The sequence below is a fragment of the Nomia melanderi genome, unplaced genomic scaffold, assembly GCF_051020985.1.
Source record: "Nomia melanderi isolate GNS246 unplaced genomic scaffold, iyNomMela1 scaffold0014, whole genome shotgun sequence".
Lineage (NCBI taxonomy): Eukaryota > Metazoa > Arthropoda > Insecta > Hymenoptera > Halictidae > Nomia > Nomia melanderi.
The window spans coordinates 7,666,741-7,667,695 of NW_027475130.1; positions in this window are offsets into that span (position 1 = coordinate 7,666,741).

Below are 955 nucleotides of genomic sequence, written 5' to 3' on the forward strand. Positions count from 1 at the left end.
TATCACCAGATATATGCTGCATTTTTACATGACCTTGGGTGACGGATTCCGAATATCACCAATTTTCTCGGCCCCTGGTGGTCCGAGGTCCTTCCCGCTGCACAGATACATGCGCCAGGGCTTCCTACAGACAATGCACTTTGATTTATTGCGCTATCTGTAATAGCACCCGAGATATCACCAGATATATGCTGCATTTTTTCATGACCTTGGGTGACGGATTCCGAATATCACTAATTTTCTCGGCCCCTGGTGGTCCGAGGTCGTTCCTGCAGCACAGATTCATTCGCCAGGGCCTCCTACAGACAATGCACTTTGATTTATTGCGGTATCTCTAATAGCACCCTAGATATCACCAGATATATATTGGGTTTTTCCCTGACCCTTACAGTCCGGCCCCATGAGACGGTGATTTTCTCGGCCCCTGGTGGTCCGAGGTCGTTCCCGCTGCACAGAATCATGCGCCAGGGCTTCCTGCAGACAATTCACTTTGGTTTATTGCGCTAACACTAATAGCACCCGAGATATCACCAGATATATATTGGATTTTTCACTGACCCTGAGTGTCCGGCCCCATGAGACTGTGGTTTTCTCGGCGCCTGGTGGTCCGAGGTCGTTCCCGCTGCACAGATTCATGCGCCATGGCCTCCTACAGACAATGCGCGTTGGTTTATTGCGCTATCTGTAATAGCACCCGAGATATCACCAGATATATATTGGATTTTTCACTGACCCTGAGTGTCCGGCCCCATGAGACTGTGGTTTTCTCGGCCCCTGGTCGTCCGAGGTCGTTCCCGCTGCACAGATTCATGCGCCAGGGCCTCCTACAAGTAATGCACTTTGATTTATTGCGCTATCTGTAATAGCACCCGAGATATCACCAGATATATATTGGATTTTGCCCTGACCCTGAGTGTCCGGCCCCATGAGACTGTGGTTTTTTCGGCCCCTGGTG